General features: G+C 45.9%; 1 protein-coding gene across 26 annotated transcripts in view; it reads right to left on the reverse strand.

The window, feature by feature from the left end:
• The window catches only part of TRERF1 (transcriptional regulating factor 1), a 224,535-nt gene that overhangs the window by 59,400 nt on the left and 138,789 nt on the right, over window positions 1–26,346 (reverse strand). For all 26 annotated transcript variants that reach the window (XM_054557501.2, XM_054557499.2, XM_063724789.1 and 23 more), the window contains one exon: window positions 13,860–13,971. The gene's annotated coding sequence lies outside the window, so the exon portion shown is untranslated. The remainder of the gene's footprint in view (window positions 1–13,859; window positions 13,972–26,346) is intronic.

Raw genomic sequence — 26,346 nt, forward strand, 5'->3', positions numbered from 1 at the left:
TTGTCTTGCTCACACCTAATTTGGCAGCAATTCTCTTTTGGTGGCTTGCTTTTATCACTTCTTTCCAAAGCATTCAACAGTGAAAAATGTGTCGCCTGTCACACATTCTCAGCTGAGGTAGAACAAGGTGACTCTTACTTTTCATTGAAATAGCACTTCTCTTTCTTTTTTGCATTTATAGTTCATTGGCTTAGATCACATTTAACTAATTTACATAATTACAATAACAAGGACAACTGGCATAAGCAGGTTTGGGGACCAACACAGCCCGTGACTACATTTGTGGGAGTGGGTGCTCTGTTTAGGGGAGCGCTAGCAAGTTGTGGAGAAGGCCAGCTGCCACTCAGCTACGTAGAGGCTGGTTAAAGACAGTTCCACCTGCGTGTGAGTGTGACTTGCTAACTTTAACACGAGAAGCATGCTAGATGTCTCTGAACTATGCCGTCTGACATTGTGCTTCATGCATTCAAATGTCAGGTAAGTGTGTACAGGTCAGGCACATGCTCCTCAGGCAGAGCGCTGGGGTCCCTGTGGTGCTCAGAGCCAAGCTGTCATGGGGCAGGCACTCTGAAAACATTTTCTGAAGTGAGCAGACCTTTTTTTTTCCAAAGGTCTTCAAGGTAAGATTTCTGACAAAGCTGACATTTAGACTTCACGGTTTAGGAAAGGGATGGGGAAGGGCAGGTCTGTAAGATCTCCTAAAGTGTCTGGGATTAAATCCTCAGTTGGCCCCCAGTGCCCGAGGCTGAGGCGAATCCCTCAACTGTTTAGAGACGATGTGGAACCCTCTGCTCGTAAAGGGGGAAGAGGCCCAAGTCCATGACCTGAAGCCGAAAGGCCTCTGTCTCAGCAGATGACCCTAACCCTGCTTCACAGAGAATGGGGGCTGCCAGCCTTTGCTCTCTCCACCTCCTCCCGCCAAACAAACTTTCACACCTCCCCCTGCCCTAACTCTTCTCTTCACTTATCTGAAACAACTGGAGACCCTTTACCCAGGATCCTGAATCAGAAACTGGGACCCCAGGGGCCCACCACCTCCCCATTCCCACTCACTTCCAAGAGATGATCAATTCCTGCCCACTTCTCCTGCACAGCCTTTCCCTGGCCATCTTCTCTCATTGCCTAATCCATGCTCCTCTGGTCGGGTCTCCAACGCTCCCTCTGCCAACAGGTTAGTGTCCAAACAGCTCAGCTGGGCATAGAAAGCCCTCAGGATCTGGCCTCACTCACCTTTCCAGTGATTTCCCCACCCACTCAGATATACCCTGAGCACCTGTCCTATGAAGCCACACAAGGTTTCCATAATGCTGGTCCTTCTGCTTGACAGCTCTTTCTCCCATTCTCCACCTTCTCAGCCTACAAGTTCCTGTTCAAACCTAATGTCTTTCACGAAGTCTTCCCTGATCCTCAGCCACTCATCATAACAAAACATTTATTGCATGCTCACATATACCAGGTACAGTGGATGTAATGGAGGTGGGAACAGAGATAGTGCCAGTTATATAGGGCTTGCAGTCTGGGGGCGTGCATGTCAGCCAGAGACAGGTGCAATTTTACACCTGTCATGAGGAGCTATAAGATAGGGCCGAGGGCCGGGCACCGTGGCTCACTCCTGTAATCCCAGCACTTTGGGAGGCCGAGGTGGGCAGGTCACCTGAGGTCAGGAGTTTGAGACCAGCCTGGCCAACATGGTGAAACCCCATCTCTACTCAAAAATACATAATTAGTCGGGTGTGCTGGCACTCACCTGTAATCTCAGCTACTCGGGAGGCTGAGGCAGGAGAATCGCTTGAATCCAGGAGGTGGAGGTTGCCATGAGCCAAGATGGCGCCACTGCACTCCAGCCTAGGCAACAAGAGCGAAACTCCATCTCAAAACCAAAAAAAAAAAAAAAAAAAAAAAAAAAATAGACAGGGCTGTGACCTTGGCAGAAAAGTCAGGGAAGGATCCTCTGAGAAAGTCACAGTGATGCTGTGATCTAAAGATGAGAAGGACATAGGGAGGGGAAATAGGGTGCGGAAAGCTGTATTCCAGATAGCGTCAAGGACAGTATGGGCAAAGGCCCTATGGCAGGTGGGAACAAGGTAGATGTAAAGAACTAGAAGAAGGCCAGTGTGGCTGAAATGGAGGAAAAAGAAACACAGTGATGAAACTGGACAGGGGGCAAGGGCAAGACCATCCAAGGCTCTTGAGGTTAAGGATCTTCATCTTAATGGCTCCCCTGAAGAGCAGGGGGAACCATTAAAGTATCTTGAACTCTGTGTGTGTGTGTTTGTGTGACCAAGCACATGTAACTGATCATATTTCTATTTCGAAAAGTTTGCTCTGGGCCAGGTGTGGTGGATCATGCCTGTAATCTCAGCACTTTGGGAGGCCAAGGCAGGTGGATCATTTGAGGTCAAGAGTTCAAGATCAGCCTGGCCAGCATGGTGAAACTCCATCTCTACTAAAAATACAAAAAAATGAGCTGGGTGTGGTGGCACATACCTGTAATCCCAGCTACTCGGGAGGCTGAGGCACAAGAATAGCTTGAACCCAGGAGGCGGAGGTTGCGGTGAGCCGTTATCATGCCACTGCACTCCAGCCTGGATGACAGAGTGAGACCCTGTCTCAAAAAAAAAAAAACAACAACCAGCAACAACAAAAAAACCTTACTCTGGCCACAGTGTAGACCAAGGGTCAGCTAAGTTTTTCTGTTCAAGGCCAGATGATATATATTCTGGGCTTTGCCGCTGAGAGGCAAATACAGGCTATTATGTAGGACTTACATAATAAGAAAGAAAATTCTACACATTTTTAAGAACACTGAAAATATGATAATTGAGTGAGTGTAAATTTTTATAATACTGATCCTCTAATGAGAAGAATAGGATTGTTTTTTGGAGAGATAACACTTCCCCTTCAAAGAGAAGGAAAGTCAGTGTTCCCATATCATCAAATGCTCATCTGTAAAAGCAGCTCACGGATTGTGTGAAATCGACAGGCAGTGGCTAGATTTGGCCCCTGGACTGTAGTTTGCTGACCCCCATTGCAGACAATGGACTGGAGGAAGGTGAATGAGGACATGGGGCAACTTAGGTTTGCCATGGTCCAGGCCAGACAGCTTGGATGAGGGTGACGGAGGGGTGTTTTGGGGTGAACCTGACAGGATTAATGATAGAAGGGACCTATGGGGGTACAGGAGGAGGAGTCAGATGTGACCTAGATGTCAGGTTCACATTTATGAAGCGTGGAGCACTGGGAGAGCTGTTTCACATGGAGACCTCAACAGGAGCTGTCACTGAGGCAGCTGGACCGAGGTTCCAAGGCCCAGAGAGGTTTGTGAGGCCCCTGAGAACAGGCAGTCACTGAAGGCAAGAACATGAAGAAGGGCGGCCAGCGCGCCGGTGAGCATAGGCCCAGCGCTCAGGGGTCATGTCTTCCTCACACCAGTCAGCACACCGCTTCAAACTGTTTCTTTTGTCTCCTCCATCAAACTGGGACTGCTTCTAAGGAGTGCCTCATGGTCAGCAGAATACCTGGCACCCACTGGGTGCTAAGGACATGACAGAGGAAGGTAGGCAGGGAGGGGGGACGTCGCGACTTTTGCTTCCACAGTAAACTCAGAGCCAATCACCTCAATTCACAACAGAAGCCGATTTCCTCCTCTTGCCCTGGTCAGCTGCCCCTCACCTGTGGCCAGCCCTCCCCAGCAACTGCTTTTGAGAAGGGTCACTGGACCCTTCCCCAATCACTCTAAATCATCCAAGTGTGTGAGCACACACACGCATTTGCACACAAATCTCCTTCTGATCAACCCTGGGAACATGATTTATGGTGATGGTGTATTGACAACACACTCATCAACTGTCAGCTCAACATGTCTAAATATTATGTCCCATCACCCAGAACATCATTTTTTTAATTAAAAAAAAGTTAAGTGGCAATCTCACAGCAAGGAGAGAGGAAGGAAAAAAAAAGCCACAGGTCAAAGAAAATTAATTTATCCTTTTTCCCATTTCTTTCTTTTTTTCTTTTGAACAGAAGAGTAAAAAGCTCATAATTGCATCTCTTTAACAGCCCTGGGATGGGGAAGTCAGTGCTGGGATGTGGGGTGGCCTGCTCCAGTGACCACATGGTGTGTTCGCTTGACATCAGTGGAGCTCCCGGCTTGGAGACCAGTATCCCTGGGCCACAGTCACGAACTCTCTGGCCCGGTGTAAAGTCTCTGAGAAGGACACCAAAGAATTCGTGAAAGGGTGTGCAGGTCCTCATGGCCAATAATAACATTCTAGAAAATATTTCGTAATAACATTCTTGAAAATATTGCAAAAAGAATGGACATATACTATTTTGTTCTGTGAGGTCGCAACAAACCTGTGAGGTCAGAACTGTCTTCTCTGTTTGAAAGGAGGAAATTAACATGCAGGGGATGAACTTCCCAAGGTTGCATGATTAGTGATGAAGGGCTAAGCCCCCAACCCTCTGCTGCCAAAGGACGAGGCTTCCTCTGATATTCTGCGGTGCCTCTTGTCCTCCCATTGCAGATCTGTTCAGCATGAAGCTACTTCCTCCTTGCAGGACCCTTCCAGCTTTTATCACTGGTTTTTGAAGGGCCAAGGAGAGAAAGTCTATGCCATAGTACAGGAACGTCCCACGAATCTGGCTGTCAGCTCCTAGCAAACTTCAGTGCTCTAGTGTTTAGCCATGAACTTGGAAGTGTGAAAAAGAAGCTGATGCACTTTACACTAAAAAAAAAAAAAAAAAAAAAAAAGTTCTAGGCTTAAAAGCTCCAGTTATCTGGATAAGTTTTTTGTTTTGTTTTGTTTTTGTTGTTTGTTTGCTTGTTTGTTTGTTTTTGAGATGGAGTTTCGCTCTGTCGCCCAGGCTGGAGTGCAGTGGCACGATCTCAGCTCACTGAAAGCTCTGCCTCCTGGGTTCACGCCATTCTCCTGCCTCAGCCTCCCAAGTAGCTGGGACTACAGGCGCCTGCCACCATGCCCGGCTATTTTTTTTTGTATTGTTTAGTAGAGACGGGGTTTCACCATGTTAGCCAGGATGGTCTCGATCTCCTGACCTCGTGATCCACCCGCCTCGGCCTCCCGAAGTGCTGGCATTACAGGCATAAGCCACTGTGCCCGGCCCTATCTAGACAAGTTTTTACTCATCAGGAATATCTCATTGGAGAGAAACAAACAGATTATATGACAAATATTTTCCTCATGGAAACACCAAGAGCACTGCTTCTGGAGTCAGATTGGGGTTCAAATCTCAACGTTCCACTGTCAAAGTGAGTCCTTCCAGCAGGCCTAACTTCGCTTTTGAGCTTCAATTTTGACATCTGTAAAACAGTAATAATAATAGCTACTGTTCTGGGTTTCTGAGAAGATTAAACAAGAGAAGGTACAGGACACATGTGCTCCCAGGGAGGACTCGAGCAGTCTCATTGTCTGGGGTGGGGTTTCTGTTGTTCTGTTTTGACGTGGGTTACAGTTTAGACCAGGCTCAATGACTCAGGCATGATTGAGTTGGTTTGGTTATTTGTTTCCTGGGCAACCTTCAGCCCTCCTTTTGTTTCAATCAGCAGAATGGTGCTCAGGGGCAGAAACTGCCAGGCGTGGACGCAGGAGGGAAGAGAGAAGGGCAGCCTGGGCCCTTTGGGATAGGGACCAACGACCTTGCTTACTCTAACATCCCCTGAAAGCGCCTGTGTCCAGGGCACATTCATTTTATCCACAATGATGATCCAGAGACATCAAGGAAAGGCCATAGTTTGTTCAGTAGAATTGTTCACTGACAGCAGGAGACAGAACGCAAACATGCACATGACTGGCTCATCCTTGCAGGAAGTCCGAGAGCGAGAGGCCTACAAGTCTACACTGGTCAGTGCAATTCAAGGGGTATAAAAGAAGGAATCGGTGTGGCCACGGGTCAGGCTGAGTTCCCCAACTTGGTGTTACTGGTAACAAAGGTGGTTTTCTACTTTCTGGGATATGGCTCTCAAGCAGTTCAAGACCCCAGAAGAGGAAATGAGATGCAATTATTTAGTGGCAATCTAAAGCTTAATCGTATCCAGTAGAATATCACTTTACCTGGTATCACCATCTAAAAAAGTTAGAAGGGGTGGGCCCTGTTAGCTGGAGTCATTTCAGTTCCTCTATAATACCAGATAAAGTGATATTCTACTTCGTTTTCTGTTTCGAGAGGGTACCCAGCTCTCCAATTCCAGAAAATTGGCAGTAACTCTGTCCATATTTACCATTTCCTTACTTTTAATTACAGCCTTTCCTGCTTAAATGACATCCCCCTTTAAGGAACTGGGGACACATTGCCTGGAAGGGCTGTCCCAGGAAATCGGGTCTGGAGTGGCCTCTGTGGCCACCTGATCTGATGGGCACATGGGCCTTCCCTGGTGGAAGCTCCTGACTCCCTCAGAGCTCATGCTGGCGTCACAGACATGGAAAAAGAAAAAATGAGGCCAATCTAACCCTGACAGTTTGTGGGGGACACTCTCATACCCATTATTTCTCTGTGAGGCAGGCCCAGCAGGAGGTTTTATTTCCATCTTGAGATAAGCTACGGAAGCGCCGAGGGAGGAAGAGAGAGTTCCAAAGGATCACACATCCTGGTAGAAGCCAATTCAAGGGAGATGAGAACCAAAGGCGCCCGGTCCCAGGCCAAAGAGCCTCCGAAGACCACAAACCACTGCTACTAGAACGAGGCCAGAGCCTCCACATGGCTTGAGTGTTGTCCAAAAATACAAACAAGAAGGCATCACTGAAGTGCAAAGAAACAAACTCCTATTTGTTTCTATTTCATCCATAAAAATGTCACAGCTTTCTCTGAATAGCTCTCATGTTGTCCTCCTTTTTCTCTCCACTCTTGGCCTCCTGGACCTGAACCAAGTCTCCCTCTTCTCTTAGTTCGGTGAACACAGATTATCTCCCTCTTCACGGGACAGTCACAGGAAATCTAAACATTTTCAGATGGGGTTCTTTTAAGCCCACTTCCCCTGTCCTCCACCCACCCCCCACCCTGTTGCTGTGTATTCAGGAAATGCAAACCCAATATAAAGATAACCCGGACCAAACAGAAAAAGAGATGTGCCCTGTGACCTGGTTGGGCAAATGACTTCCCCTTCTTGCACCTCAGACTCAGCTTCTGCAGAATAAAGTTGGACCCGAGGAGCTCCAAGCCTCTGTTGGACGAACCTCCTGAGACCCTGCCTGGCCTGTCCCAGAACACTGAACAATCCTGGGCCAGGATATCAGGATATTGAGACAGTAGGGTTTCCCACCAATGATACCTGATCCCTAAGGATCTGAGCCCTTTGGGGAAACAGTGCTAGAAGTCAGGATGTCTGGATTGCAGTCTCAGTTCTGCCATCTTTTGGAAAAGGGAAGAGAGTGAGTAGGGGTAGGAATTAGGGGTAAGAAGTAGCGGTAGCTCTATCTATAATGTAATTTTTTTTTTTTTGAGACGGAGTCTCACTCTGTCTCCTAGGCTGGAGTGCAGTGGTGCAATCTCAGCTCACTGCAACCTCCGCCTCCTGGGTTCAAGCAATTCTGCCTCAGCTTCCTGAGTAGCTGGGATTACAGGCGTGCGCCAACACGCCCAGCTAATTTTTTTTTTTTGTATTTTAGTAGAGACAGGGTTTCACCACATTGGCCAGGCTGGTCTCAAACTCCCGATCTCATGATCTGCCTGCCTGAGCCTCCCAAAGTGCTAGGATTACAGGCGTGAGCCACCGCGCCCGGCCTTAATGTTGCAATTTAAAAAAATAGAATAATGGATATGACTGGTATAATAAATAATGAAATATTTTTAGAAGGGTTCCACCAACACTGAGAAGGAGCCAATGGCCAATCTCCAGGGCAGCACATGAAGATTTGATGTAGAGCATATTTCCACCGCTTTTATGTGGCTCTTTAAGCACAGGAGCTCTTGGCCTGGGGCACCTCCTGTCTCTATACCCGCAATAACCCTGGCAACCCAAACTCCTCAGATAATGTGTCCCCTGAATTCCTGGTCCTGAAAAGGGTCTCCATCTGCATCTAGGACAATCCCTTCTTGCAATGTACAGAGCTAGCCGACAAACAGAACTCAACCTGAGGTGTCATCTGATGAAGAATGTTTAATCTACCAGGTAACACTCTCCATGGGCAAGGTCAGTTGGATGGCGTTAGTAATCAGTCTTGGCTCACGGCTCTGAGTAACCAGAATACAGAAGGGGCAGGAGGGATGAATCATGACCAGGACAGAGGCTGTTAATAGACTTTGAGGTTTGCTGGTGGGAACAAGGGGCGGGGTGGGGCTGGGCATTTAACTCCAGGCAAACAGGTTTGGCCTCTCGGCTGGGTTGGAAATGTCCTATCATCTTGGGAGACTGGGATAACAAAGAAGCCCCATCCCTAACTCTAACAATGTCCCTGCTTAGTCCCCCCAGAAACCTTCACCCTTCTAAATATTTGGGCAATGCCCGGAAAAAGATAAGAGGTGAACTTCAAATAATTTCTTGGTGCTCCCAAGAGGCTGAACTTTTAAAGTTGCCAATCCCTGTTTTACAGAAGTGAGGTGGTAGCCCAGATGAGCTGAAGCATTAGTCAGAGAGACAGAAGGCATGTGGAAACCCATTCAAGACCTCCATGTTCAGCAGCTATGAGTGGTCAAACACACTTGGGAAATCTGGTGTCAAATGTTAGCCGCAGGACTTCTGAGGGCTTTTGATAATGGGAGATGGTGTTCCAAGAGGGACCACAAAGGCCATCTGTGGGGCTTTCTAAACCCCAGTTCCTACCACTTCTACACCCAGGATGCATGAGGCTCCTTCTCCAGCAGCCTCACCTTGGCTGCCCCATAAGACCAGCTCAAATCATCATCCAGCCTCATCCAGGAAGCCCTCCCTGACCATTGAAGGGCACCGTGCTTTTCCCTCTTGGATATCCACTCTGAGTACCTAACAATCTTATGAAGATATTTTAGACTTTATGCATTTTTTTTGGTTTCAGAGTCCTCTTGTGATTAACAGACTTTAATTTTGGAGTAGTTTTAGATTCACAGCAACTTTATGCATTCTTTTATACTACTTGTCCACTATACAAAGCCCAGAGTCACTATAAATAGCAGGCTTTGAAAAAAGACTTGTTGCCTGATAGATATCAAATCAGGAAACGACACATGTCTAGGTGTAATATAAAGCCATTTATTAGAAGAGGGCATGAAAAGTGAAGTCTCATGCCAGCTATAAGAATAGAGCTAAAGGATATTCACAACCATTCTCCCCCAGCCCCATCACTGCTGAAAAATGCATCCTCAGAGCAGTAATGCCATCCCTTGATCTGGGGGCCCTGCAAGGGAAACCTCCACAGTGAGTCCACGCAGCCCCAGCCCCACCACGGCACCAGGACACAGGGCACAGCTCAGCGGGAGGGCCAAGATCTGGAGTGTGGAGGTCTAGGCCCCATTTTCAGAATCCCTGGTTTACATCTTCCACAAACACTGGCCAGACCAGCACGTTCTATCTTCCCTCAGATTATTTTTAAAAACACCCCAGTTCAAAGAACATCATAGAGAGGCTGGGATTCCCACATTTACATTAGATTTCTGCCTCCATTTTCATCTCATTTTATAAACTGGCTTTGTCAATTTAAAAGCATCACCAACAAGAGCACTGGCCTTGAAGTGGTCTGTTCTCAGTCATGGTTATATGAACCACCACTGACCAAGCACTGATGATGTCCAAGCTCTGTGTTACAAGCTCTACAGGCATCATTTCATTAAGTCCTTGAACAGCTCTATCCACTGTCCCCATGTGACCAATGAAGAAATGGAAGCTCAGAGAGAGATTCCGCTATTAAGTGGCAGAGGTAGGTTCAAACTCAGCTCTTTCTCCCTGCCCCTCAAAACCCAAAAGCCAAACCACTGTGCTCTGTAGACTCCCCTCCAATGAAAGGCACACCACCATGAAAAAGAAAAACCAATCGCAGGAAGGATGGGGAGAGGGGAAAAGGAAGAAGAGGCAGAGGGAAGGGAAGAAGGTGAGAAGGAGAGAGTAGCATAAGGAGGAAAGGAAGCCAAGGTCTGGATGAGAAGCCCATGGGATCTGGCTTCAGGTTCAGGAGACTTTTTGCAGAATGGGAATGAAGCAGGAGGGCTGCTGGTGACTGCCAGACAAACAAGCCACAAAATATGGAGAAGCCATTTCCTCCCTCAAGGAAGATAAACAAAAGATTCATAAACAAATTGTACAAAGCTGTTCAGCTAGTTAAAACATTTTGGTAGCAACTCATATTCTTTGTGGGATTAAAGTTTGTCCTCGCCAATGGTCAACAGTTATCTTGGGGAGAAGGAAGGTGGGGAGAGGAAAGGAGAGGGACATATTCTCTCCCAGCCTTTCACCTGCTAGGCCTATGGCTATACCCTCTCTGAGCTTCAGGTCACTCTTCTGTGAAGAAATAGAAATTCCTGCCCTCCTGACTATTGTGGAGAAGAAAAAGATATACTTTTGGCAATATGGCAGACCAGATACCTTACTTGCCACTCCTAATGGAAAGAACTAATATGCTGGATACAATTTTAGATATAAAGACTGAATACACATTGCTGAGATAGTACAAATGAAAAGACCAAAACAAACCCAAAGCAGGAACCTTGGAAGGTGAGCTGGCATCAAAGCTGGCTTTTGCCCTGAGGGTTTCTGCTGAAACCTGGAGATTCTAAGTTTCCCAATGACAGCAGCACAGGGTTAAGAGCCTAGGGAGACCCCTCCACAAAGTTGGGACTTCAAATGGTTCCACTCCACAAAATTCATTCGACTTGGTGAATGAGAAGTAAATGCAGAACACAGAGACTGCAAGAAAACTGGACCTTGGGCTGAGCAGAATGGGGGGAAAAGCTCTCTCCTGAAAATGTGTAACCATAGCTGGACTTCACACAGGTTTGTAGCCTGAATTATATTACTTGGGTAGCCAGAAAAGCCTTAACTAGAAAATTAATTTAAAGTGATTTTTGTTGGTAATGCCCACCAGACAACCAGCAGAAGTTAACCAAATCCTCTCTGGAAAAGACAACTCAATCCACACCTCAGATAATTCCCAAAGATAAAGCGCCAAGAAAAAATGAGCAATTCACAGGAAACAAGGCATTATGAATACCAGCCAGCAGAAACAACAAGTGGCAGAACCAGACCTGCAAGAACTTCAGATTTGGGAATTACAAGACACAAAATTATAAAATTTCTAAATGGCAAATTTAATATTTTAAAGAAATAAACATCTTCAAATATGAGCAAGAAATGAGAGACCAGAAAAAACACCAAGCAGAACTTCTAGAAATGACAAATAAAGCAAAAAGAAAAAATCCAATGAATGGGTTAAACAGCATTTAAGACACATAATAAATTAGTTAAATAGAAGATAGTTTTTTTTGTTTGTTTGTTTTTGTTTTTGAGACAAAGTCTGGCTCTGTTGCCCAGGCTGGAGTGCAGTGGTGTGATCTCGGCTCACAGCAACCTCCACCTCCAGGGTTCAAGTGATTCTTGTGCCTCAGCCTCCAGAGTAGCTGGGATTACAGCTGCGTGCCACCACATCTGGCTAATTTTTTAATTTTTAGTAGAGATGGGGTTTCACCATGTTGGCCAGGCTGGTCTTGAACTTCTGACTTCAGGTGATCCACCCACCTCGGACTCCCAAAGTGCTGGGATTACAGGCATGAGCTATTCCCCAAGCCAGAAGATAGACTTGAATCAATTATTCAGAGTTCAGCACAGAGAGACAAAGAGATGAAAATGTAAAATAGGTTGAGGGCGGTGGCTGATGCCTGTAATGCCAGCACTTTGGGAGGCTGAAGCGGGTAGATCACTGGAGGTCAGGAGTTCGAGACCAGCCTGGCCAACAGGGTAAAACCCTGTTTCTACTTAAAATACAAAAATTGGTGGGGCACGGTGGCTTATGCGTGTAATCCCAGCACTTTGGGAGGCTGAGACAGGCGGATCACCTGAGGTCAGGAATTTGAGACCAGCCTGGCCAACATGGTGAAATCCCATCTCTACTAAAAATACAAAAATTAGCCAGGCGTGGTAGCGGACGCCTGTAGTCCCAGCTACTCAGGAGACTGAGGCAGGAGAATTGCTTGAGCCCAGGAGGTGCAGGTTTCAGTGAGCCAAGATTGTGTCACTGTATTTCAGACTGGGAGACAGAGAGAGATTCCGTCTCAAAAACAAAACAAAACAACAAACAAACAAACAAAAGCTAAGGTAGCTACTCTGGAGGCAGACGTGAGAGTATCATTTGAGCCCAGGAGTTTGAAGCTAGCCTGGGCAAGAGAGCAAGACCCTGTCTCTAAAAATTATCTATCTATCTATCTATCTACATATATATATCTAGCTAGCTGGATAACCCCTGAAAAAACACACATAGAGTCTGTTTTTTCTATCTATCTATCTATCTATCTATCTATCTATCTATCTATCTATCTATCTATCTATTGTCTATCCAGGTAGCTAGTTGGGTAACCCCAGAAATAACAGACATAGAGTGTGTAAGTTCCAAATAAGAAGATGAAAAATGAAATGAGGGGGGAAAATACCTCAACCTAAAAGAAAGAGCAGAAAAAATTAAACGCATATAAAGATGGTAGAAATAAATCCCAATTCATCAATAAAATACACCAGTTCTAAACATCTATGCACCAAACAGCATTGCCTCAAAACATATAAAGCAAAAATTTCAGCATCGCAAGGAGCAACTGACAAATCCAGTGGGAGGCTTTAACACACCTCTCTCAATAATTGATAGATAATCAGACAAAATCAGAAAAGAATATATTATAGATGATTTGAGCTGCACAATAAGCTAACTTATTTTTCAATGATGGTATATGGAAAACTATATCCAATATTTAAAGATGTTTTTTGAAGCATTTATGGGACATTTAAGAAAAAAAGTTGCAGAGATAAAAATGTAAAAAAGGAGCACACGGAAGTAGTTCAATGCATATTTCAAACTCTCTCTAAGGATCTAAACCTATTTTGTCTTAAAAGACAGAGACCCTGTCTTTCTTCTTCACTGATATATCTCCAGAGTCTAGCACAGTGCCTGTCACAAAGCAGGCTGTAAATAGCCACTGAAGAACGAATGGTGAATGAATGATTCTCTACTGAAGATGGTGCAGGTTGCATGAGCAACCAGCAAGGCAGACGCTGGAGGTAACTAAAGCCCTTTCCAACACGGAGGGGAAGAGAGGACAAGGTGACTGGCACCAGTCTCTAGGGAGAATTTATACCAAAAAAAGAAAGACGGAGTCATGACAGCCAAATCTTCAAATCTTCAAACCCAATGAGACAGTCATGTGGAAGAGTCTTTGAAAGCCAAGTCTTTGTGGTTCCTAATGGCAGAGCAGAGACCAGCAGACAGAACTAACAACTAACTGTCCAACACTGGCTGGAAACTGGCCTGACTGATCATCTAAGGCCCCTTATGACTCTGTGTGGGACAGAAGTCTGTCTGGCAGGTACTGGGACTCTCAGGTCGTGGACTGAGTAATCTTTCCCATTCTATCCTGTCTCAAGAGATTTTTTCATTCAAAATTCCCTGGATACCCCATCCTGTAAGACCTGTCCAAGGTCCCAGATTCAGGAGGTAGTGGAAGAATAAGAAAAGCTCCATTCCAGACACTCAACTCAGTCCTTTCTGCTCCATATCAGCCTCTCCTTTAACCAAAATGAGCACGCTTTAATCTGTAAGGCTGACACGCACTTTCTAAGTCTACCCTCATCCCAGGAAACCTCATTCTTTTAGCACATAGCAAGGGATTACAAATGCATACAGAATGCGTTAAAATGACAATTCCTCAGCCTTCCAGAAGAAGGAAAGCAAGCTCACCTTGACCTCCGCAGATGGCTGAGTTGGGGGCCTGGTTCTGGGGGCTTCTCCTGCGGTCGGCCAATCATGCTGCTTTCATGCTGCTGGACAGGTGGGAAGAGGAGGCCTGGTCCTGTGGGGAAAAGAAGAAGGAAAGGTCATTTCCTCATCATTTGCTCCTAGCTCTTCATCACCATCCTGCAGAAGGCACTACCAGAAATCCCAGGGAAATTCCTGAGGCTGTCCTCACCTACTCTTAGGTAATGAGGAAGCAGACAGGCATGCATTCAACAAACGTTTCCAAAGGCCTGCAATGTGCCAGGCAGGGCACTGAGGAATGAGGCCATGGAGATGAACTGGATGCAGTCTCTGCACTTAGGAAACAGAGAGAGAGAGACAGAGAGAGAGAGACAGAGAGAGACACAGAGAGATATAGAGAGACAGAGAGAGATCTGAGTTTCATTATAATATCAGTTGCTAAGTGCTGTGATTCCCCAAATCCATTGAACAGCTGACTTTCCTCATGGGGGAGCTACAGCAGCTTACAGGTGCCTTGGCATACAGCTTTTCAAGTTATTTGTCATGAAGAATCAGTTTGTTTTGTTTTGTTTTGTTTTGTTTTTTTCTGAGACAGTCTCGTTCTGTTGCCCAGGCTGGAGTGCAATGGTGTGATCTTGGCTCACTGCAACTTCCGCCTCCCAGGTTCAAGCAATTCTCCTGCCTCAGCCTCCCAAGTAGCTGGGATTATAGGTGCCCACCACCAAACATGGCTAATTTTTGTATTTTTAGTAGAGACGGGGTTTCACCATGTTGGCCAGGCTGGTCTTGCACTCCTGACCTCATGATCTGCCCGCCTCGGCCTCCCAAAGTGCTGGGACTACAGGCGTGAGCCACCGTGCCCAGCCGAAGGACCAGTTTTTAAAAAAATTTCCACACCATTAGAGATGACTACTTTAATAAAATATAGTAAAAATGAACTGCTAGAAAAAGGAAATGAAAAGATACTGATACAAAGTGCAAGCTCACTTTTAAGTTCTTTGATTCAACAGATTATTCTGTCAAATCGGCATGAAAGTTACTAAGCACGGACTCAATTTCTGAACTTATCTCATGGACCGCTAAAGAGTTTGCAGAGAGCACCACTCCCGAGCCACAGCTGAGTAGTAGCGTTGCTATAGTAGAGACTTCCACATTGCACACCTTTCCTAAGATGTCTAGCTGATATGTTCAGAGAGGGAGGCTAGAAAGAAAAATGATTTCAAATTCACTCTCTGGACTATAAAAAGTTAGTTCAGAGAGTCTCTCTTTGGGAAGGAGAACCACAGCAGGAGCTTTGGGAAAGTGTGGCTCCATGCTGTTTGGAGATAGGTGGTGGCACCCACCTGCTGTGTTCAGGTAACAAAGTGTGAGGCTCATGGAAAGCTGTTCCCGGAGCCCTGTCTGCCTCCACCCTGAACTTCCCAACCCTAACTATGGCAACCCCGCCTGAAGCTCCCTTCCTGAATGAGAAGAACAAAGAGTCATCTATTAAAATGGACTGGGACATTTCAGAAAATAAATCATTTTCAAAATGTCAAAAGGGCTGCTGGTATGCATTCCTACTATTTAATGCTATAAAATGATTTTTTTTTATAATGAGAAATCCTTTGTCTGTGACAGCTAGCTCCAAAAAAAACCTTTAACTGCCTATTTCCTTAATACTTGAGGGAGGCATTACAAGTCATTTTCACCCATTTGAATGTTTAAGAGAAAGTGCTCATTCTTCTAAATTCGCTGCTTTTAAGTAGTTCTTATTTTAAGCTTCAGAAGAAGATAACTCTGCAGAAGAAAACTTCCTTTTTCAAAGCCTTGTTTGTTTTGTTTTTTTAAATGCAAACACACATACACTCTCACTCCCTGCTTCAAATGTTAAATCATCTGCAATTTTGGAGTTTGTTGCTCATGAAATTCTAGCGATAAGCACATCACAAACATTCCTATAGCAACAGAGTGTTTTTGAAGCAACATCTGTAATGTTACAAAGATTGTATATCATTATCTCTGAATGTTGGCAAAGGGAAGGTTATGGGGAATAACTGTTTATGTACAAATAAGTCAGTACAGTAACTGGCAACCTGAATAGCAGACCTTACCAAGGAGCTAAGCATGGCACGGGTGGGAAGCAGGAATGCACTTCATTCCGTTTCTGTGAATAAATTCACCATCCTTACCCTCTATGTGTGAAAACAACACTCTAGGGTCCTCTCTGCAGGAACATGAGTTCTTGGAACTGCTTGTCTTATGGGCAAGAGTTTGTCTTAGATAACCATATGGTCAACTTTTATTAGCCATCTACTATATGTCAGGCATGGAGCTAGACTCAGGGCTTCTAAAGATAGGTTCTTCTTCAAAGAGGCTCAAGAGAGACATATAAACAGATAATTACAATTTCCTAAGACATTATTGGCTGGAGTTAAGGGAAAGGAAATGAAATTAACTAGCTCAATCCATTCATCCAACCATCCATTCACCTACCCAGTGTTGGCTGGTGCCTAGTATGTACTAGGCAAATGCAAGGCACTTGGCATACAACAGCTGAGTGAGACCAATGCGTTCCCTACCTTCACGGAGCTTACAATCAAGTGCAAGAAGGAAACCAACATTAACAAACTAGAGATAACTATAATAGTGGTCCCCTAAAGAAGCATAGCTAATGCATAATAGCATATGCCAGAAGATGGACTAGCATGGACATGGGGCAGAAGTGCTTTCCTAAGCAATCAGTCTTTAAAATGAGCCCTAAGAATAAATTACTGAAGCAAAGTAGGGAGGGCAGCAGGGGAAAGATAGAGAGCAAGGGTGCTGCTGGTACACGGATTAGCCTGTGCAAAGGTCCTGGGACAGGACGGAGCATGGCGTACTCTAATTAGGAGAGAAGGCTCTTGATCAGGATTACACTGTTTCTTAACCTCACACTGTGCTCCAATCACTGTGGTATTCAAGACAGACATTAAAGATGTACAGGATTGGCTGCGCACAGTGGGTCACACCTGTAATCCCAGCATTTTGGGAGGCCAAGGCAGGTGGATTGCTTGAGCCCAGGAGTTTGAGACAAAACCTGGGCAACATAGTGAAACCACATCTCTACAAAAAAAATACAAAAATTAGCCAGGTGTGGTGGTTTGTGTTTGTAGTCCCAGCTAGTTGAGAGGATCACTTGAATCTGGGAGGTGGAAGCTGCAGTGAGCAGAGATCGCACTACTGCACTCCAGCCTGGGTGACAGAGGGAGACACTGTCTCATTAAAAAAAAAAAAAAAGAAGATGTACAGGTTTTTCCAAAAGCACCCAAGAAGTTTTCTAGGGCAAATCAGGAACATATTGTGCCTAACTGCTAAATTCTCCCTCTTCCCAAACTGGCATGAGACATCCAAAATAGGGGCACCGTTGCCCTCCCTCCCAATGTATGATAAGTTTTAAGATTCTTATCTACTTATTTTCTGCAACAGTGGTAAATTCAGTTTGGCTGGTGGCAAAATTAGGTGGCCAATGCTGACATAGGGATGTGGATAAGCATTCTATTAAAATGATTGCTGGAGAAGCCTCACGGAGGTGTTACTTTCTAAGAAAGGTCATGCAGTTTCATGCATAGCATGTGAGCTTTGGAGCTAAGGAGACCTAGGCTCTGCCCTAGGTCTGGCCCTGCCCCTCACTAGCCGTATGACTTTGTCCCACTTCTGTGAAATGAGGTTAGCAGTGTCTTCCTTGCTGAATAGGGAGATCAGTGAGAGCGTAGGTCCCTCACTGAGCACGCTGCCCCTGCTACTAATAGGCCCTGGATAAGTGGCAGCTGTTGCTAGCACTATATCCAGTGAGTGGGGATAATCATGCCCCTCCCTCTATGTGAATATCCACAAGAATCCACAAGGATTTCCCTGCCGGTGCTGACGCTGCAGGGCAGCTTTGCAAGGGCTCAGAGTCAGCTATTGCTGACCAGGGGTCCTGATGACTTGCTGGTTCTTGGTCTGTGCCTTGAAAGGTCCCCAACCACTGTGCTGAGAGATCCCAGAACAATCCAGATACCTGGCCCCTACCCCTTAGAAGTCAGTAGAACCTCCCAAGCTGAGACAATGAAAAAACTCTCCAGACATTGCCAAGTGTCTCTTGCAAAATCACTCCCAGTTGAGAACTACCATTCTACCATGTACAGAAAGGCCTACCCACAGCAAGAATTATCCAGCTCACAAAACCAGGGTGCTTACAGATAGCTCCTCCCAGGAGCTGAAGGCCTGAAGCCAGCAGACCTGGGTTCTAGTTCTAATTCCAGCTCCACCATATGATTGGGGTCCTCTTGGACAAACAGCCGAATCCCAGATGGCAAGGGAGATGAACAGCTACTATATCCCAAAGGCCAAAGAACAGCTACTGTATCCCATTCAGACCAGGCACGTTGCTAGGACTTCCCAGACAGTGCCTCTAGTATTTACAACCATCCTGCTGAGGTGCTGTAGGGATCACCATTCTACAAGTGAGGAAGCCGAGGTCTGATGCCTTGCCCAAGGCCACAGAACTGAGTGGTGAAGCCAGAGCTTTAAGGGCCAAATCCCATCCTCTTTACCCCATCACCCTACCTCCTTACAGGAGTAGAAATCTTATCTCCTTCCCATATGACCAGTAAAGAGGCAGCCCTGGAGGGTTGTGTGACTTTCCAAGGACCTGTCATATCCATCATGCCACCAAGCAAGGCCGGAATCTTCCCACAGCCCCACACTCCTATCAGAACCTCAGTTTCCCTTCTGTACAATGGGGGTGACAAATGCCACCTCACACGCCACACTGCTGTCAGAGTTAAGGGAGAGTGAAGATTAGGAGTCTTAGGGAAGGAAGAAATTAATACACAGAAACAAGCACTTTAAATGAGTATCTAAAAGCCCAAATCAAAGAGGGGTTCTCTGCAGCCACAAGGCCGTTGAAAGGAAAAGAACAGCTCACGTCTACCAGACCAGGGATGGGGGTTTCAGCTAGGGGAAGGGAGGGACACAGGATATAAACTATGAAGCAGGACCAAATGAAGTGTGAAGAATTCCCTCCGTGCCACCCACAATTCATTAGAAATTGGCACAGATTTTAAAAAGAAGAAAAAGGAACAGGGGAAGGGAGATGGAGGAAAATGGGGAGGAGGAGGAATTAAATGTGAGACAGGCTCTACAGAGCATCTGAGAAACAGTGCAGAGAGGAATCACTGCAATGAGATCCCAGGCTTCAGTCACCTAGGGACCCACAGTTCTGTCAAATGAGTTCTATGTGGAGATGCCAGAAGGAGATGTAATTTTCAAGTGAGGCCCAGAAACTTTTCAGACGTGAGGAAAACTCCCATTCTCTCTCCAAACATCTCTCCTTTTTTTTTTTTGAGACAAAGTCTCACTCTGTCTCCCAGGCTGGAGTGCAGTGGCGTGATCTCGGCTCACTGCAACCTCTGTCTCCCAGGTTCAAGCAATTCTCCTGCCCTAGCTTCTCGAGTAGCTGGGATTACAGGCATGCGCCACCATGCCCAGCTAATTTTTGTATTTTTAATAGAGAGGAGGTTTTGCCATATTGGCCAGTCTGGTCTCGAACTCCTGACCTCAAATGATCCACTTGCCTCAGCCTCTCAAAGTGCTGGGATTACAGGTGTGAGCCAACACGCCCGGCCAATCTCTCCCTTCTTTTGATGCCTTTCCTCTTTCTCCATGGAGGCTGAGTAAAGAATAATTTTCATGCACTGGAGGAAGGGGATCCTGCCCAGACCATGATGGGATATAGGCAGATCACTTAATCAGGCCCTCATGTATCTGCTCATTCCAGAGCACAGAAGCTTGGGCCTTTCATACCAATATCAGAGCAGCTCAAACACTGACAGCATGTCAGGTGGACTCACCACAGGCCAACATGGGTGACAGGCTACCATCTGCTCCCCAACCTCAGGCTGCCCACCCTCCTTGCTCACAGCGCCAACCAGCTTGTCTTTCAAGTCCTCAGACACACCAAGCTCTTTTCTACCCCAGGGCCTTTGCACATGCCAGTCCCTCTGTCTGGGATGCCCTTTTCCCAGCTCTCCTCTCATTAGCATCTACTCATCTGTCAGGCTATAGCTTTGGGAAGTTGTCTCCAACCCTCTGAAATTTAACTGGGCAAGAGCATTTATCACAGTTGTAATTAATCAATCATGTGATTAACGAGTTGGTCTCCCCAGTCAGACTGTAAGCTCTATCAGGGCATGGGCTAGGTCCGTTTTTTTCACCGCTGTGTCTAATGGCCTGGCACAGCAGTCAATCCTGATTGCACATCAGAATCACCTGCAGCTTTAGAAACCAGGGATGCCTGGGTTTCACCTGGGCTCTTGTTGAACACCCTGTTAAACAAGAGCGTGTAAAGCTCGCCAGGTGGTTGTGATATGTGGCCAAGGCTAAGACCGCCGACTTGAAGAAGAGGACCTTGGCTTATGTCCTAGAACAATTTTGAAGTGGTGCAGGCAGTTATATGAATAGTAGGACCTTGCTCCCTTTGCTTGTGTATACAATGTATCACTTAAATGTTGTGTTCCACCCTAGAGATTAATTTTGAGGAAATTCCAGAAGAAGAAAACAAAACCCTCATTGTTAAAGAGGAATACTATTCCTTTCATTAAGTGCTCCCCACATGGCCTCCTCCCCTGACACTCCTCTGTCCCTTTACTCAGGTTTATCACCTTCATCCTAAGGGCCACAGGATTAACTTGATGTGTTTCTGAATACACTTAAATATTTGGAGTAAAATCCTTTAATTTTTAATTAAAACAGGCCCAGCTCTATATTACACAGTAGAATACCAAACTCCACATTAAATTTTATTAAAACAGGAGAGTTCAAGGCCATTTCATGTTGGAACGGGCCCTCCAGGCCAGCCTCAGATGGACAAGCAGAGGCGCTTTGCGGAAACTCACCCAGGGGACACCAGGGGGTGGATCATCTGTGCTGATCTGGCTTTCCCAGGACAAGTCAACGGCAAACTGTTCCTTTCTACTCAGTTGTGCTTACTAAAGGGGAGAGGGTAAATGTATGAAAAAAAAAAACAAATAAAAAAGATCCAATCGCTATTGCAACAGCACACGAAGTAACAATTCCAATTCCCTGATGGGCTTCCCCAGCCCAACAAAGGCACTGCTGCAGGGAGTCCCAGAACCTGGCAGCAGTAGACTCTGACTGAACTCACTGAAAGAGGAGCTCTCATCAAAGCAGTGGTTCTCCAACTTTCAGGTCTACACGAACCATCCTGGGGACTTGTGAAGAATGAAGCTTCCCTTCATACCCACCAGGTTGGCCATAACCAAAAACACAAAATCACAAGTGTTGACCTGGAAATGGAGACACTGGCACCCTATGCATTGCCAGTAGGGATGGAAAATGGTGTAGCCACTGTGGAGGGCAGTTCAGGCGTTTTCTCAACACATTTAAACATTGAATTACCATGTGACCCAGGAATTCTGCTTCTAGGTATATACCCCACATCACTGAAAATGGGTACTCCAACAGAAACTTGCACACAAATGTTCCTAGAAACGTTATTCACAGAGCCGAAAAGGTGGAACGAACCCAAATGTCCATCAACTGATGAGTGGATAAACAAATGTGTTATATTCATACAATGGAATATTATTGACCAATAAAAAGGAATTAAACACTAATACATGCAACAACATGGATGAACCTCGAAAACAGGGTGTTAAGTGAAAGACGTCAAACAAAAAAGGTCACATAGTGTATGGTTCCTTTTATGTGTAACATCCAGAATAGGCCAATGCATGGAAACAGAAAGCAGGTTAGTGGTTGCAAGGGGCTGGGGAGGGGAGAATGGTGAGTGGGTACAGAGTTTCCTTCTAGGATGACAAAAATGCCTTGGAACTAGACCGAGGTGAGGTTGCACAATATTGTAAATGCAGGAAACGCCAATGACTTGTATACTTTAAAATGGCCGTGCAGCCATAAAGAAGAACGAGATCATGTCTTTTGCAGGAACATGGGTGGAGCTGGAGGCCATTGTCCTCAGCAAGCTAACGCAGGAACAGAAAACCAAATATCCCATGTTCTTACTTATAAGTGGGAGCTAAATGATAAGAACTTATGAACACAAAGAAGGAAACAACAGACACTGAGGTCTACTTCAGGGGGGAGGGTGGGAGGAGGGAGAGGAGCAGAAAAAATTACAACTGGGTACTGGGCTTAATTCCTGGGTGATGAAATAATCTGTATAACAAACTCCCATGACATAAGTTTACCTCTGTAACAAACCTTCACATGTATCCCCGAATATAAACTAAAAGTTAAAAATTTTTTACATGAAAAAAAAAATGACCGATGGTTAATTTTATGTCGGTGAATTTTACCTAATATATATTTTTTCTTTTTTTAAAAGAAGCTTCCTGGGCCCTACCATTAGAGACTTTAACTCATTAGGTCTGGGCTGGGCCCAGGGACCTATTTTTTAAAAGAACATCCTGGGTGACTCTGAGAGGGGTGGTCCCCAAACACAGCCTAAAAGGCAGGGTCGATTTGTGTAAACAATGCCTTTACTTTGGATGAATCCATAATGACTGATACTATTTACCTACTGAGTGTCAAGTATCTGCCAGGCACTGGGTTTGGTGTTTTTAAATGCACTATCTCAGAATCACACTGCAAGGTAGAAATGATCTCTTTAATTTTATAGATAAGGAGATGGAGGCTCAGAGAGGCTAAGTAAAGGGCACAGAGCTAACAATGGATTCAAATCAGTATCTGTCTGACTCCACAGACCATATTTTTCTCTCTCCCTACTCTATGCCACTCGTTCTTCAACAAGCTCTTTCAGGCAGCAGGAATCTCATCTCGGTGTTATATGTGCAAAATGCTCTTTATGTCCCAGGCTTAGATCATCTTACTCCAAGGTGTGGTCTTTAGACCTGAAGCCTTAGCATCCCTGGGAATTTACAGACTCTCAGTCCTCACCTCAAGTTTGCTGAATTGGACTTTGCTATCCCCAGATAATTCATATGCACATTGAAGTGTGAGCAGCACTGGCCTTTCTAGAGCTGTGCTGTCCAATATGGCAGCTACTAGCCGTAAGTGGATATTTAAATGAATATTAATTTAAAATAAAATAAACTTAAAAATTTACTTTATTTTATTATTTTGTTTTATTTATTGAGACAGGGTCTCACTCTGTCACCCAGGCTGGAGTGCAGTGGCATGATCAGGGCTCACTACAGCCTCAATCTCTTGGGCTCAAGTGATCCTCCTGCCTCAACCTTCCGAGTACCTGGGACTACAAGCATGCGCCACCAGGGGTCTCCTTTAGCAGAGACAGGTTTTTGCCATGTTGCCCAGGCTAGTCTCCAGCTCCTAGGCTGAAGCAATCTGCCTGTCTTGCCTCCCAAAGTGCTGGGATTACAAGCATAAGCCCCCGCACCCAGCCTAAAATTAAACTTAACTCAGCTTTTCAGTTGCACTAACTACTTTTCTTTTCTTTTTTAAGAAACAGGGCCTCACTCTGTCACCCAGGCTGGAGTGCAGTGGCTTGCTCACAGCTCACTGCAGCCTCTAACTTCTGGGCTCAGGCAATCCTCTTGCCTCGGCCTCCCAAAGTGCTAGGAGTACAGGCATGAGCCACCACGCCCCGGCCTACACATTTTAAGATGCTCAATAGCCACATGTGGCTAGTAGCTACCATATTAGACAGCACCAAATAGAACATTTCCCTCAATGCAGAGAGTCCTATTGGACAGGGCTCTCAGAGCAGCGTAGTGCAACCTTGGCATTTGTGACACTGTGGGTTGGATAATTCTTTGTTGTTGGTGGGGCTTTCTGTACACGGTAGAGTAGTAGTTCTCAACAGGGAGTGATTTTACTCCTCAAGGGATACTTGGCAAGTCCAGAGACATTGTTGGTTGTCACAGTTGGGGGAGTTCTTCTAATATCTAACGGGTAGAAGCCAGGGATGCTGCTAAACATCCTGGAAGGCATGGGACAGCCCCCAACAAAGAACGATCTGGTCTAAAATGTTAGTAGGAGAAACCCTGCTCTAGTGTAATCAAGAGAAAACTGCCAGTCTCAGCAGAACTGGTAGCAGGAGGCTAAGGAGACCAAACAGTACCCACCCCCAACCATTTGTCAAGCCCCAAGAAGCCTTCAGAACTCTGAGAAGCTACTCTCCAAGAAAGCAGGTGTCTATTTTTGCCAAAAATGCAGAACAAGAAGTTCTGGTTTCCAGAATAATCTATAAACTCTTTACTAAAATGAAGTCCCTGCATTTCCAATCCCAAGAGCAAGGAAAGGAAGAAATTCCTTTTTGGCGTTGATGTTTGGAATGTGTGATAAATTCTGCATGTAAACCACAATCTGCTGTTGGTTAGGTGTAGAGATATATCACTCATTCAGTTGTGCATTCATCTATTTATTTATAAATATTTATTGAGCACCTACTATATGTTGGGTACTCTTCTAGTGTTGGAAACACAGCAGGAAACAAATAAAAGGTCCCTGCCCTTGTGGAGCTGATATTCTAGTGGAGGAGAATAACAATATACAAGTAAGCAGGCACATGTGCAATGTCATGGCAGGTATGATGAATGTTATGAAGGGAAATAAAGCAGGATAAGGGTCAGAGGAGTGATGAATATGGGTGGCGCCTATCCATGGTCACCTGAAAAGGTGACATCTGGGCATAGGCCTGAATGAACTGGCTGAACCAGGTGGCTCAGGGAAGGAAGAGAGTCCCAGGCAGAGGACACAGCAGCTGTGTCCTTCCACTCTTTGGTGGAATGAACTTGGTGGAGGGAGCCGGCAGGTGCAGTCAGCAAGGCAGGAGGCCAGGCTGTAGGCATGAGATCATGGAGGGGCCAGGTGCGGTGGCTCACTCCTGTAATCCCAGCACTTTGGGAGGCCGAGGTGGGTGGATCACGAGGTCAGGAGATCGAGACCATCCTGGCTAACATGATGAAACCCCGTCTCTACTAAAAATACAAAAAAAAATTAGCCGGGCGTCATGGCGGGCGTCTGTAGTCCTAGCTACTCAGGAGGCTGAGGCAGGAGAATGGTGTGAACCTGGGAGGCGGAGGTTGCAGTGAGCCAAGATCGTGCCACAGCACTCCAGCCTGGGTGACTGAGCAAGACTCCGTCTCAAAAAAAAAAAAAAAAAAAAGAAGAGATCAGGGAAGGTTGTGAGCAGAGGAGAGATGGGGTCTGATTCACTTTTCATGTGGAGAACAAACTACAAGAGGACAAGAGTGGAGAAAGCTGTTGTCGTCTTCCAAGTAAGAGAGGGTGCTGGCTTATTATTAATTAATTAAACCATCAACATTAATACAAATTATCTATTGGGCCAATGCTATTACTCTTTTCTTTCAGATATTATCATAAGGAGACCAAGCATCGCATTCCAGCTATTTCTACAAGAAAATGCATTCTGAGTTCCATGATCAACTTGAAAACTTTTCCATCCACCTTGGTTTTAAGCTGGTGACTGTGTGGTTGGATAGAAGACAGCAGGAAAGGGAGTCAGGGATGAGGGCAGATTAACAGGAGGAAAAAAGGGCATCTCCCCTCATCACGCCCTTTTCCCCAGAGCCACCAGAGAAGAGCAGTCTCAATGGAATCTTCCTATCATACTCCTTCTAAGGTTTGTTGGGCAGCAGATAGATGAGCCCCAGCTGTTCTGCTCCAGGCTGGCTCTCCCAGAAGGATGGCACTGCAGCTGTGTCCAAAAGAGAGCTATGGAGTCTTTCTCAGAAGCGGGGAGCCCCTACTTTAGAGTTTCCGAAGATTCAAGGCAGCACTGGATCATGGAGTCAGTAGAAGTGGGGCAGAAGAATCCCCCTGTGCCGCTTACAAAACGCACAACAGGCATGTCAGCCAATCTCTCTGATCCTCGGCATTCCCCTCTGTAAAATGGAAACAACCTCCTTGGCCTCTCAGAGTGGTTATGATGGGTCAAAGCAGACAATGCTGGCACTGGGTGTGCCGAGGTCTGGGCATCTGCACCTTCGGGAGCAGATACAGATGCTCCATCCTCCACGGGCATATGGATTTGTGCTGTACTCACATCCAGGTAATCTGGCTTTACCCACGGAAAGGGGCTTCCCTTTCATTAATTCATCGACTCCACACACATGCACTGGGTCTTAGTGCCGGGTGTGGTGTTTGGAAGAACAGTCAGAGGCAGCCCCCACTCTCCAGGAACACAAGGGCAGTGTGGGAGACAGACCCGAAATAGGTTCTACCAATGTTCCTTCTCCTTCAGTGCCTGGTTGCCCAAATAGTTTTCTTGCCTTCAGACTAGAGCCACCAGCCTTTTGGGGCCTACAGATTCCCCTCATCTACCCATAGCTTGCAGCCTCGACCCTGGGGCAGTGCTCTCTGCTCATTTCCAGACGGGCAAGCAGGCCTGATTGTTTCTGCTGAAGCAGGAAAAGATGGTGAGAGAAAGGCAGGGCCGGCTGGGTAGAGAGGGGAACCAGCAGAAGATTTGCCTTCAATAAGG

This window comes from Pongo abelii, chromosome 5, assembly GCF_028885655.2.
Source record: "Pongo abelii isolate AG06213 chromosome 5, NHGRI_mPonAbe1-v2.0_pri, whole genome shotgun sequence".
Lineage (NCBI taxonomy): Eukaryota > Metazoa > Chordata > Mammalia > Primates > Hominidae > Pongo > Pongo abelii.